Source organism: Salvia hispanica, chromosome 4 (assembly GCF_029641045.1).
Source record: "Salvia hispanica isolate PSC_SH4W2 chromosome 4, Shi_PSC_v1, whole genome shotgun sequence".
In the NCBI taxonomy this organism is placed as follows: Eukaryota; Viridiplantae; Streptophyta; class Magnoliopsida; order Lamiales; family Lamiaceae; genus Salvia; species Salvia hispanica.
In genome coordinates, this window is record NC_142695.1 from 41652997 (window position 1) to 41667425 (window position 14429).

Here is a 14429-nt window from a genome sequence, read left to right on the forward strand (position 1 = left end):
CTTAGAAATTTAATACTAGTACCTTAGTTCTATTTCATTATCTCTATCTTGTGCGCTTTGCTTATAGTAGATGGATAATAAATGCAATCTCTAAAGTTTCCTTATACTAATAATTTCGTACCTAGATTAAAAGGGTGTTAAATTGGGGGTTTAAAGTATTTTAACAAAATAGTGACGAGCAGAAAAATAACCAAAATCCTATGAAAATGTAAGTGGACTGTTAGAAATTTAGAATCATCCTAAATAGAATTTCCTTGATTGCTGATGTAGTTATAATTTCAAAATGGGCCACTGGAAGCCCATCACATAGCTAGAACACAAATGAGTCCAAATGAAGACCCAAATGTTTTCACGGTAGTACCATTTTTTTCACATAAACTGCATGCCTTTTTTAGTACATACTCACACAATTAAATTCAAAACTAGTAAACCACAAAATGCATCAACGTCCATTAATAAGCATTTCATTTATTCATTCCCTCTCATAATAGATGTTACACTTTCCTTTTTAATTTGTTACAAAAGAGGTCATATTTTCATTTTTGGAAAACTCTTTCTCACATAAATATAAAAATTATATTTTCTCTTTCCATTTAACACACAAAACAAAATCTCATAAAATCCCATGTCGTCCCACAAGTGTGACATTCTTGTTATGGGACGGAGGGAGCTAGTATTTTTTATGAGATGATGACATATGGGCCACACCTTTTTATAAGCTTGTTATAGTTACTTGAAATATTTCCGTGCACAAAATCCAAACATAGCTAGTGAAAATATGAATTTCCAATAACAAATCACCCCACAAACTAAACGTTTATTGTGGAGTCAAAGGACCAAAAGTTTAATAAATGTTCATATAGAATCGAGGAATAGGTTAGCTAGAAAAATTGCGGACCTGCACTCGGAATTTCGACTCGTTTGCTAGTTTGCTAGCACAAAGTGCTAGCAATCAGTATTTTAACAATAGACCGGTAATATATATCGGTAAATTCGTTATTAACGGTAAATGTGGTTTTATATTTCTCTTATATTTTTCTTGTGCATTCTATTATAATAAAATTGATTTTTAACAATCCTTTGTATTTATTTAATTATAAAAATTCTTATATACAAATTTTATAAGATTAGTGATTAATTAAAAAATAATTTTGCATTTTTCTCCAGTAGGTTCAATGCAACTAGTATTGTTTATCCTATTTCAATTTTTATTATACAAAATATTTCATCCGTTTATATATCATATCTTGCCATTTTGATAAGATATGAATTGTCTTCATTGTTGACGCATTTGTGTTAAAACAGATGTCATTCTTCTTCCGCTACCGACCTCAAGCCGCGATTGTTGCACGCCTTAACCGACGTGTATACACTCCATCGCAACTGATGAATCTTCACATGAAGTACAAATACGCTGCTGTTCCGACGACCCCACAAGGGGGCTTGGAAGTCAAGGTGAAGTTCCTTGACGAGATTGCATCGAAGGCGTGGTCCCTTATTGCGGAGAGAGCCAGCAACGTGAAGAGCCGCGATCTGCTATGTGCGCAACTTGCCATGTATGTCGATGAGGGCTTGGAGGACGTACATCGTTACCACGAGGACATCGGCCCACACATTCTAAATCAATATAAACATAAATTTTTCTGTTATTTGGCGAGAAGAAACAAACGTGAAATTTGGTTTAAACAAACAACATTTTTTTGATAACATCTAAAAAATGTCAGATCGTTACATATATCGGTAAATTCATTATATTTGGTAACATATACCGGTAAATTCGTTATTACCGGTAAATTTGGTTTTAAATCTCTCTTATATTTTCTTGTGCATTCTATTATAATAAAATTGATTTTTAACAATTATTTGTATTTATTTAATTATAAAAATTCTAGTTTACAAATTTTATAAGATTAGTGATTAATTAAAAAATAATTTTGCCTATTTGATTTTTGTCCAGTAGGTTCAATGCAGTGAAGCAAACAATCTTATTCAAATTTAATGAATTTGGTTATGAATTTTGTAGTTCTTTGTTCTCATAATATTCAAATATTCTTATTTGAGAAGTTCAATGCAGTGAAGCAAACAATCTTATTCGAATTTAATGAATTTGGTTATAAATTTTGTAGTTCTTTGTTCTCATAATATTCAAATATTCTTATTTGAGAAGACAAATGTAAGTAAAAAAGTTAAAACATATTTAATTATGTTAACATTCAACATTATGCAATATAATTATATCATATGCTATAACGATGTCAAACGATGCGAAATTTAAAACACAATATGAATTTAACCGTGCGAATTTCAAACAATGTTGGAACGTGCAAACTTCAAGCAAACCTAGGGTCCTTAGATTATTATAAATAGGGATTTTGTGCATTGAAACATTAAGAAATCCTAACATGTTTTATTTAAGACTAACCACACAACAATAATTTAGAGTCTAAACAAAATTGTGTATTGCTGATAAATCCTAAATAACCAACATAAAGTAGTCAGAACCAACAACATATTAAGATCAGAAGATTAAAAAAAGAGAATAAGAGAATATAATGATGTTTATGGTTAAGAAAATGTGTTAATTACAATAAGTATTCATAATATTATAAACGATTAAAAACATTATAAAGAATAACAAAAAGATAAATGTGCTTCTCTCAACCCACATTAAATGTAATATGTTATATTCGGTAAACGATTTTATACAATTTTAATTTATGATATGAGCGGAGTAAAATAAAAATAGAACAAATAACTAAAAGAAGATGTGCGATAAATGATCAAATAGTGGGTTAGTTAGAATAAGATATACAAATAAAAGAAAATATATGTGCAGCTAAAGATCTAAGAGAAAAAAATAACATAACTTGAACAAAAATATTGGAATATTTACTTAGATTTACAAAAAAAGGTATAATATTCTTTCATCTATTCTAATAAAAAAAAATGACTCATCATTGTATTAGCACAAATTCGAATCTAGGGAATAAACTGAATAATTGACAAAAACTTTTGGCTTCTATACTCCATCCTGAACTGCAGATTCATAAATCTAAATAAACCTCAATAGCTTTATTGTTTCGAAGTAGAAATGTAGATTACCAAAATGTTTCAATAAATGTAATGCAGAGAAAAACGTTCAAGCTTGTAACATTTATTATCACGTCTATGCTTTAAGAAGGGAAACATAATAACAATAGATTCTACACACTCAAACGCAACATATATAATTCTTTGATGTATATTTAAACATTTTCAAAATGCAACATAGTGGCAGTTTGGTGAATATCAACAGAACTACCACTTTAGATAGTTATAGATAGATTATTGGGCATACTAGAACTCTAGAAGAATAATGATCGTGATGACTTAAATCATTATTGAAAAAATAAAATTGGAAGTCTTGAAGAGGTTCTATTTAAAATTGAAATCATACTAGAACCTGTGTTCCGACTTGTATATTTTTTAATTGACATAATCGATGATCAACCTCTAATCAATCAATGAATAATGTGTAAATTTAATAATGTTGTATTACTCTAGTGACATGTGAATTGCTATTTATATAACAGGACACATAGTACTCAACTTTCTCTCCCTCTTGCTCTCCAAAATGCCACACAATCTCTCCACACAACAATAAGCAACCATCTCTCTGTCTTTTCCCTTGTTCCTTCTCCTAAGATGGGAACGTTGGTAGAGTAAACTAATTTATTGAACTTTTATTTCTTGTATTTTACTCTCTCATTTTCATTATCCCCTTTTGTGGGAGTAGTTTCCTTCTCTTTTGTTTGAGTGGAAGAAGGCACCTTCCCTCTTGATAATTTTCCTTGAGTTCGTTTCATTGAATTTGATTATATTGCACTGGAACAGGTTGTACCTAGCAATGCAATGGTAGAAACATATGTTCGAGTATTGCTCATTTCACCTCATGCACTATTTCGATCACTCATGACGGTAATTGTTACCTGCACTCCAATTATTTTTGGTCTTTATATAAAAAATGTCTCATATAATGGGGCCTCTCATGAGAATGGCTAGAGACAGCTTTTTTACTCCATTAGAAACGGCTTTTTTTATGTTTCTAAATATATCATTAAAAAGCGTCCTTATTGGTGGTGTGCCAAATAAAAATAAGGATGCAAATAGTGAGCGTCGGTGAATTAATTTGGGATGCTTTTAATAAGCGTCCCTAAATGCAAATTAGGAACACTATTAAAAAGCGTCTCTAAATGCAAATTAGGGACACTATTAAAAAGCGTCCGTAAATGTTTAGAGACACATTGAGACTATTACCAAACCCTTTAAATGAAGAACAACACAAAATAATTTCATTGGCTCTATAAATTGTAACATACACTAAATTTCAAGATCATTGCAAATATACACATTCCAAATACAAATAAAGCTTCATATCAAAATCTATCATTAAGTCTGCAAGTGTTCAACTTTACAAACCAACCAAATATATTCATACATCGAAAACCCAGAGCCCTATAACCAAGACTCGACCTTTGCCTCATACAGATCGCAAACTAACACTAAATTAACTAACATTAGTGTTAACAGATAGTCACAAAAAAAACTGGGTAACAATCACCTGAGGTGATAACCACCGGATGGTCATCCAAGATGCCAATTAACATTCTTCTGTATTAGTGTGTACTCTTGCTCAATGCCATACCTATCAAAAAGAAAGAAAGAAAACATTAGAATGAGCATGCTATACAAAAATGTACTTGCATTGCATCTGAGGAGAGATAAAGGAAAGAGGAACGAGATGAGAGAAATGAGGTGGGTAGGGTGAGAGAAGGGGCATTTATGGGTAACAAAGTGTAACACTGCACAGTTGCACCAATTTCGGGGGATAGAACAAGGTGTAACAGTGCACAATCGCACCAATTTTCGTGGGATAGGACTCATAGGAGTATCACGATTTATTGGTTTAACTTTTCGGGCTAGGACGGGCTTCATCACTTTCATGGGCCTTGTGATTGCCCAAACATGGCAATCGAACGACCATAAACTAAAGCCTATCATGGCATTTCCACTTGTTTCTAGTCAATCAAACGAGACCTAGGTGGACTTTTTTATTTTTGGTGGACTCGGCATCACAAACTATTACTCCCTATTTTCGAAAAATAAAGTGAATTGATACTAATATACTGCTAGTAACTTGTTTGGCGGAAAAAATTATTACTCCGAGTACAAATTTAATGGCATTGATGCCCTACTACATTGTTTTTATACAATTACAAATTACAATCACAGAAAGAGAGGAAAATTGTAATTGTATGCACTTTCCAAATTTTATCGTGAAAGAGATGCACAGACCTAATTGGCGATCATCTTTATATTGGTGATCATCTTCATTTTTAAATAAAACACACATGAAAAAAGAAAAGAGAAACAGTAAACAAGAAACGTCGTCGTATCTGAGAGAGACATTGGTCTTGTGTTTTCACTACATAGTAGGGGATCCATCGTCCATCCGTATCCATCCCCTCCACTACTCTTTCTCCATTCATTTCCTTCCACTTCTTTTTCTCCATTCTCTTAATCTAAACAAAAAACCCTAAATCTTGACCATGAATCCCGCATAGTTGCCAAAATTTAAGGTGCTTTTCTATTCCGGTTTGTTTCGTCTTCGATTTGGTAGATCCACAAGTGTTATCATCGGGAATTCTGTTTAATTTTTTGATTTTGAAGCGCGAGTTCCGTGATTTTATCGGCAGATCCGTGAGTTTTTGTGGTTCTATTTTAATTTTTTGAAGCGTGATTCTGTTTAATTTTTTGATTCCGTATCGATAACAAAAGTTTAGATATGTAAAGTGTATAAACAAAGTGTCTCAAAAAAGCTTGGAAAATAAACTGATTTCTTAATATGCAAAGCTTGAGCACTCTGAATGCAGAAACATGTTTGCTTTATGTATTTCTGAATGTTGGAATTGATCTTCTCTGAAATCATTTAATGTCGTTTCATTGTCTGAATAGACTCCCTACAATGTCATTAGAATTTAGATACTTGGATGAGTTGTATTATACATTACTAGTGTTAACACCCGTGCTATGCACGGGCCAAACGATTTTAAAAAAATAATGTTGACTAATAAAGAAAAAAAGAGAGAATAACAATAGCGTCTATGATTAGAAAAATGTTTTAATTACAATAAGTATAAATATTTAATAACAATATCAAGAATTAAAAAAGGAAAACGTACTCCTTCGAACTCAATCTAAATAAAAAAAATTATAAAATTGATATAATTCAATCTGAATATAGATAGAAAAATACATTCAGATTGAAACAAACATGATGATGCAACAGTGCTCCCTTCCATATTTGGCGTATCAAGTTCATCACTATCAACATCATTTATAAGCCAAAACCCAATTAATTCAAGCCCAAAATCCAATCCTATTGTAAAAAAATTTAATATTATAAAATTAAATTTTGTAGAATACATATTAATTAATAAAATAATTAAAGAAGGGAAAAAAATGTAAATAGTTTAATCTCATGGTACATGTTATAACTAATTCAATAATTATGAATAAAACAAATAAAACAGATTTTTTGATAAATATAGAATTTATTAAATAAATAAAAACAACAATATATAATAAAAATAAAATTCTCATATTTACATATAAATATTAAAAACAATTATTATACAATCATTATAAATCTCTAATTACACAATTAAATGGCCCAACACATTAAAACACACACCAAAAAAAGAATGGAATAAGCCCAATTCGATTTTTTAAATTGTCCCATGCATCTAAACAATGCAGGCCCAGAAAATCAAAAGTCCAATAACAATATTATCATTAGTTGGGAACTAATTAACTTAATTAGACTATATCAAATATAATTAACACACTTAGGAAACAAAACCATAATTTATACACCATATATAAGAGCATCCACAGTTGGGGAGCCGCGGCTCTCGGCCCAGGCTTGGGCAGCCCGCGGCCCCCCACTACTGAGGCGAGCCATGCCCACGGCTCGGGGGGGTGGACGAGAGAGAGCCGAGCGCTCGGCCAGGCCGAGGCTCTTGGGCAGGCGGCTCGGCCCGCCACTGCAAGGGCCGAGAGCCGCGGCCCTGCCCACCGAAATTAATTTTTTTTTTTTTTTTTCAAAATTTTTAATATATTCATCCATTCTCCCCCAATTTTTTTACCCCAAACCAAACTCTACACTTTCCACTTGATTTCAATTTAAGATTCAAAACATGGATTCCGACGATGAAAATTTTCAGCGCTTGGTCGATGAGGAGTTCGAAGAACTCGTTGCAGCGGTGCAAGATGAAGCCGACGAGGAGGAGGCGGCTTTGGCGGCGGCGGCGGCCATCCCTCGGCCGAGATACCGTCGCCGGTTTATCAACCGTGACCATGTCGGAGCCGACCAGCGGTTGATGGAAGACTACTTCGGCGACAACCCCCGTTATCCGCCGGAGATTTTTCGTCGGCGATTCAGAATGTCGCAACGACTCTTCAACCACATTGCGGATTGTTTGTCTCAGCGATACAGGTGCTTCACCTTGCGGAGTGATGCCACCGGTCGACCCGGATTGTCGACATATCAGAAGTGCACGGCCGCAATTAGGCAGCTTGCCTATGCCGGGCCTGCTGACATGTTCGACGAATATCTACAGATGGGCGAAACGACTGCCCTCAAGACGTTGAGGCAGTTTTGCAAAGGTATCAAAGAACTCTTCAAAGGGGAGTACCTACGGAAACCGACGGCCGAGGAATGCCAGAGACTGATAAATATGCACGGGACAGTGCATCATTTTCCGGGCATGATGGGCAGCATCGATTGCATGCACTGGGAGTGGAAGAACTGCCCGGTGACTTGGAAGGGGCAGTTCACTTCTGGTTTCAAAGGGCGACATCCCACGATGATTCTTGAAGCCGTTGCTGACTACCGCTTGCGAATCTGGCATGCGTATTTTGGTGTCGCTGGGTCGAACAACGACATCAACGTTCTACAATCATCGCATCTCTTCAATGACGAGTCCCGGGGTGAGGGTCCGCAGATCAGCTTCGTGGCCAATGGCACGCAGTACAACAGGGCATACTATTTGACCGATGGAATATACCCACGCTGGCCCGTGTTTGTCAAGACGATCCGACAACCTGTTGGGCCGAAGCAGACCTATTTTGCAAAAAAACAAGAGGGTGCTAGGAAGGATGTTGAGCGGGCTTTCGGAGTCCTCCAATCGCGATGGGCCATTTTACGGTGTCCGGTTCGACAATGGCACGAAGATGATGTCGCGGACATCATGACTGCGTGTATCATACTGCACAATATGATAATAGAAGACGAAGGCTTTAGTGCAGAGTGTTGGGCACCGGAAGATGGTGCTAGCACAAGTCACGGTATTGCAACCCCTCCTCTGCAGATGGGTGTACCACGCAGTAATGAATACTTGATTCAGCGCTTCACCAATATGCGGAGTGAAATATCACATTCAACACTGCAGGCTGATTTGGTTGAAGAGGTCTGGAACCGTAGAGGAGGGGGCGCAGCGTGATAGGGGTTCTCTTTATTGTTCGTGTTGTATCGAAAATTTTCGTTGTGTAATTTTCCCATTTATTATAATACAACGAAAAGTTTGTTATAATTTTGTTTAGTTTAATTATTTCTATGATTATATGCAAATAATTTTTATTCTAGCTAAATTAAAATATATCAAAAAAGTTAAGAAAATAATTTTAATTGGTGGCCCGGAGGGCCACCATTGTGGTGGCCAAGTTTTGAGGGCGAGGGCCAAGTTTGTTGGGCATGCCCAAGAAATGGTGGCTTGGGCATGCCCAAGAGGGCCACCATTGTGGATGCCCTAAGCCATTCACTCCTCTATCTCCTCTCTCCTTGTCAGCGCAAACCCTAAACTTTCTCCATTATAATTAGCCGGAAAATCCGTCGTCTACCACCGAATCGCCGCCGGAGACGACACCAGCACACCATACAACTCCTTACCAACTCCTTACCACTGTTAATCCAAAGATTTGAACCTAAAGGACTACCAAAACAATCTCAAAACCTACAAATTCGCCGATTTAGATGCCCGACTAAATTCTATTCGCCGAAAGCTTATCGAGGCCTCCATCATCGGTTTAACGAAGACGACGGAGAGTGGTGTAAAATCCGTTTCAATACAGCAAAAATCCATTGATATTTCAGCAATTACATTGAAATCGGTTTCGGTTAAAGGTATATTCGTGAGAAAATCCATTGAATATTTAAAAATGTCGAACAATAGATCTATTCCGACTCTTTTCATTTTGGTATTTTTTTCAGATTCGGAGAAGTAGTAGAAGACTTTCTATGATTCAATAAATTGATTGAAAATATTGGGAAAAAAGACCCAAAAAATTCGAAAAACCATGTAATTACATGGCTATTCAGATAAGTTTCTCACACTAAGTTCGTTTCATCAGTATTTTGAGCAATTACATGTTGGAATGTTGTTGATATATAGAAAAATTTTATATCACTCTGAGATTTCATTTTGATGCAACACAATTGTATAAAAGAGCATTTTATAGAATTTCAGAATCTGTATAGGACTTGCTGTCTGTTAGAAATTAAAGGTTTTATGACAATTTACATGATTCAAATGCTTTTTCTAGTGTATACATTCTATAGATGCTGTGAAAGGAGATTATACTATACTGCAAGCTTTATATCTATATATGATCAACTACAGTTAATAAATAAAGACCCGTTTTTGACAGGACTGTTCTGTTGGTTTGCTATGTGCTCTTCTCCCTATCCTTGGTGGTAGTTTCTTGTGCCCTTCAAGGAATTGTTTCCATGACAAAACTGTAAGACAGTAGACCTTGCATAATGATTTTTTCGTATTTTAGTGACGTGTTTACCTGATTTGTACTCGCAATATTTTCTGGAATTGATATTCAGTAAAGATATTAGTAGTTGGTAATGAGTAGGAAAATGATAAAGCTACCTGCAGATGTTCTTATTGCAACCTTCTCCTTGGTGTGAAACTAACTACTTCAACCACTTATTTTAGAAATTGGCAAACACCTCTAGCTGCTGATGAGGATCACTAAGCTGAAACATGTAGAAAACAAACACAAATGGCAAATATGTTACCTGCAGTTAACTTTTCTTGTATCTTGCAGGTTTGAGAAGAAAATTTAAAAACATAGAATGAAAAACATCCACTGCAGATGATCAAGAGAGTTTTTCAGAAAGCATAAAACAGTAAGGTAAAGAATCTGAAGCTAAGATCAATATTCAGTTGCACGATTGAGTTTATATGAATGTTGGCAATGAAAATAGATAAATATTCTATTATGCTACTGCTTGAATATTGCAGATTTGAAAGGAAGCAACTAAAGATATGGAATGCAGATTAAAAGAGAACTAATTTGGGAAGAAAGAATGTGGAGGTAAAAAAACTGAACTACCTAATATTCGGTTGCTTGTTTCAGTTGATAGTAATTTTGGAAGAATGGAGTAGGTTTTATAGAGAAAAAAACGTGAGCTTACGTGATAAAAGATGGGCCTGTAGTGTAATCCAAAAGTATGCATTTTCCCCATAAAAAGTTAAAAACATAATCATAGAAAGGACCTTCCAAATAAAACAATAAAAAAGTATCAGAATTATCATCCCTGAAAAATATTAAATATGTATATTATATAATTAGGTTTAGTAAATCTTAAAATAAGTAGAGTTTGGTATAGCCTGTTAATCCTGAAACCCATTGCATTTAATAAATAGAATTTATTATAACCACCTGCAAACATAATATTACGATTAGTCAAGTATAAATGATCAATTTATTAGGTTAAGTAAATCTTAGTATACATGTCAATAAACTGAGTAAATAAGGCCTTAAAATCATAGTACTACTAATATTTAACGTTCATAACAAATAAACAAACGTATAAAAAGATTCACCAAACAATAGATTAAGGAGTAGCTGCCACATGTCAATTACAAAAACATTGCATTTTATAAATAGGGCTAGCATTGCCTAAAAAGATAGTAGCAGCCGCCTTCTTTGTAGTAGTCCATTATAGCCTAGGCTGGTTCAGGAAGTAGGACAAAAGAAGATAAAAAGGTACTACTATTAAAACTTCATTCACTAATTCTTCAAATATAATATGCTCAACTTTTTCTATAATTGGATATACTTTGTTTAAAACAGAACCCTAAGAGCACTCCCAATGGAGGTGGCGAATTCTCGGCGATAAATCGCCGATTATCGCCGAATTATCGCCGGCCATTGTGGCGAAGTCGGCGATAATTCGGCGATAATGTTACCGTTGCTTCGCCGAGTGGCGATTTATCGCCGGATTATCGCCGAGCGATCGCCGGCCACTGTGGGCGACGCTCGGCGATAATCGGCGATTTTTAAAATTTTTTTTTTTTTTTTTGGCCGAACGGCTATTTTATCCCACCCCTATAAATATTTCATCCTCTTCCTCCATTCATCACCCACAAACTTCATTCACACAAATTTTCAATCTTTTTTCTCTCCATCTTTATTAAATGAGTTCTGATTCATCGTCTCGTGCTCAGTCCGACGAGGAAATATCACATTCTTCTTCCGAAGAAGAGGTACCTCCCGCTCCCACCGGATGGGATGTAGCGGGTTTCGCCAACAACCCAATCAACAACTATATCTCCCGCTGCATACAAAGCGAGATCGCTCGAATGCAGCAGCCACCCCCCCAACGGCCAATCCGCCGGCGGCGCCGATACATCCCTCGCAACCACACTGGTGCGCACGATCGGCTGTTCGCCGATTATTTCGCGGAGGAACCACGTTATCCGGCAGATGTATTTCGTCGCCGGTTCAGAATGCGCCGCTCCCTCTTCCTGCGCATTGTTAATGCGTTGTCCGCGCGTTACCCCGAGTTCCGGCTCCAGCGAGACGCAGCAGGGAAGCCCGGACTATCGCCCCTACAGAAATGCACTGTTGCCATCCGGCAGTTGGCATATGGAGGGTCCGCCGACATGTTCGATGAGTATCTGCAATGCGGCGAGACGACTGGCAACGAGTGCCTGAAGAATTTCTGTCAGGGCGTGCGAGAGATATTTGGGGAGCACTACCTTCGCTCGCCGGACGCAGCTGACTGCCAGTTCCTACTGGATTGGCACTGGAGGACCCACGGCTTTCCGGGGATGCTCGGCAGCATCGACTGTATGCACTGGCAGTGGAAGAACTGCCCAACCGCGTGGCGAGGCCAGTTTACTACCGGCTACAAAGGTACGCATCCCACCATCATTCTTGAAGCCGTTGCCGACCAACGGCTTTGGATTTGGCATGCTTATTTTGGTATAGCCGGGTCGAACAACGACCTAAATGTTCTCAATTCCTCGCCCCTTTTCAACGAGCGGATCAACGGATTAGGCCCCTCCATCGAATTCACGGCCAATGGCAATGTGCATAACATGGGGTACTACCTGGCTGACGGCATCTATCCGCAATGGCCCGTGTTTCTGAAGACGATCAGATGCCCACTCGGAGATAGAAGAAGGTATTTTGCCCGAGCGCAAGAGTCTGCGCGCAAGGATGTGGAGAGGGCATTTGGGGTGCTCCAATCGCGATTTGCACTGGTAAAGGGTCCGACGCGCTTTTTCTACCAGGGGGATATTGCCGATATCATGTATGCGTGCATCATCATGCATAACATGATCATCGAAGATGAACACGAAGGCGTCCTCGACGTCACCAACGACCCAAGTGTTGCATCATCGAGTCACGGTGTCTCAACCGAGTCCGCCCGCCAGGGTGTACCGCACAACGAACATGAACGGTTCCAGGCGTTCATGGACATACACCAGAAGGAGGCCCATCAAGCACTACAACACGATATCATCGAAGAATTGTGGGCAAATAGAAACCGCGCCCACCGCCCTTGAATTTTTTTTTCTTTGAATTTTTTTTTTGATTTTTTATTTCCATTCGTGTACTTTTTTTTTTTTTAATTTTCTTCGTTGTAATGTGTACCCGTGTTTAATACAACGAACTTTATTACTATTTATTTGATTTATCTTTATAAATTAAATAAGCTAGCTTTATTATATATAAAAATAAAACAATTAAATTAGTGATGATGTAAAAATGAAATGTTGAGTTAGGGAGAAATAAGGGAGAAATAAGGGAGAAACCATTGTAGGGGTTGGCTAAAAACTGGGGATAAAATGTGATGCTGATGTGGCGCTGATGTGGCAGGAGTTAGGGAGAAATAAGGGAGAAATAAGGGAACTCCATTGGGAGTGCTCTAATAGCATATAGTGTGAGTATATGTTATATATGCTATTAGGGTTTTATGCTTCCTAAGACTCGATACTTTCTGCAAAAAAAATAAAATTTAAGCATAGCACCCCTCCAAAAATTGCATCCATACAGTATCATACTTTGTCAATAGCTTTTTTTTTATGAAATAGAAAGATTGTAAAAGTGTGTATGTAATTTGTTTTCGTTTTAAGTTATGATTTCATAAAAGAAAAATGCAGAATATATGATTGCCAGTTCAAAACAGTGTTAGTAATCTTGATTTTCAGAAATTGACAGTTCGATTAGTTTTAGAATTATGCCCATGTAATAATTAATATGTATGTTATCAATTAATCTCTTATGAAACATATTAAGTTTATACGCTACCGTTATGGGGACTTGGAATACTTATTTTTGTGGCAGATATTTATGAAATGTTTTAAATACTTATTTTCATGAAAGGTTTTAAATATGCATTTAACATATGAAATATTTCTTTTTCAGAGACAAAATGCATTGGAAACTGGAGTGAATCAGACAGCTTTGGAAGAATTGAATAAATAGAATAGAATATTTTTTATAAAGCCTATGCAAAGCTAACATGTATAGGCGGCAGGTTGCAAGCTGCTGCTATACACTTAAATTCTCGTTCCATATCAACTAATCAGACATAACATCTATATTAAACAAACTGCATTTTACAATAAGATAATAAAATTTAACTCAAGATGCATGGGACCCAGTGGCAGTTCTATAAATTTTCCAAACAAGTCTCCCTACGTATGAGTATAGATATAGATGTGTTTACCCTATGTATTTAAGTTATCAGGACAATGCATGTCCATATTGTATGAGTTTACCCTCTCAAAATGAATGTCTCTAAGCAATATATGCTCTACAAATTGATCTTCTCTACATAGTTTACCCTATGTTATTTAAGACATTCATTTTGTATTATGAATGTCTCTACATTAGGTCTTCTATACCTTATTTGCTCTCATATTAAATCAATCTGACTGGAATTATTACGATGGTGATGATGAAGATGAGTAATTATCTATTTAATTTTTTATTGTGATAGATTTTTATATTCCTACTCCATAATTTATTGTTTAAACATTATATTATTTAATTTGTTTCAAATTTATTATGCTTTTGATTTG

General features: G+C 36.2%; 1 long non-coding RNA gene across 1 annotated transcript; it reads left to right on the forward strand.

Moving 5' to 3' along the window:
* Positions 1-8869: 8869 nt before the first annotated feature.
* LOC148928675 (uncharacterized) lies at positions 8870-13993 on the forward strand. Its single transcript, XR_016128790.1, has 5 exons — positions 8870-9223; positions 9311-9837; positions 10156-10242; positions 10353-10425; positions 13771-13993. It is a non-coding gene; the product is annotated as an uncharacterized LOC148928675 (long non-coding RNA).
* The last annotated feature ends 436 nt before the right edge of the window (positions 13994-14429 follow it).